We start from the raw sequence: 541 nt of genomic DNA on the forward strand, positions 1-541 counted from the left end.
CAATTGTCTCTCTTGCACACCACAACTGATGCTTCTTAGGTTCAACTTTTCTCTCAAGATACTTACACTCTGTCGGGTATGCACACTGACATTACTCATCCATCGGAGCATACTGGCTTCATTCCTTGCGAGCTTACGCATGTCCTCAGCAGTCATGGCCCATGTTTCACTGCCATGTAGCATGGCTGTTCGTACACATGCGTCATACAGTCTGCCTTTTACTCTGAGTGAGAGGCCCTTTGTCGCTAGCAGAGGTAAGAGCTCTCTGAACTTTGCCCAGGCTATTCTTATTCTAGCAGCCACACTTTCAGCGCACCCACCCCCACAACTAACTTGGTCACCCAGATATCGTAAGCTATCAACTATGTGCAGTTTTTCTCCCTGGAATGTCACAGAAGTTGTTTCCTGCACATTTTCAGTGTTTATTTCACCTGAACATCTGCCACATATAAAAACTTCCTAGTTAACCTGCCTTTGATATTGCTGCACCCCTTATGTGTCCATAGCTTACACTGGGTACATCTTATAGAGTTCCTACCTA

This window comes from Octopus bimaculoides, chromosome 7, assembly GCF_001194135.2.
Source record: "Octopus bimaculoides isolate UCB-OBI-ISO-001 chromosome 7, ASM119413v2, whole genome shotgun sequence".
NCBI lineage: Eukaryota > Metazoa > Mollusca > Cephalopoda > Octopoda > Octopodidae > Octopus > Octopus bimaculoides.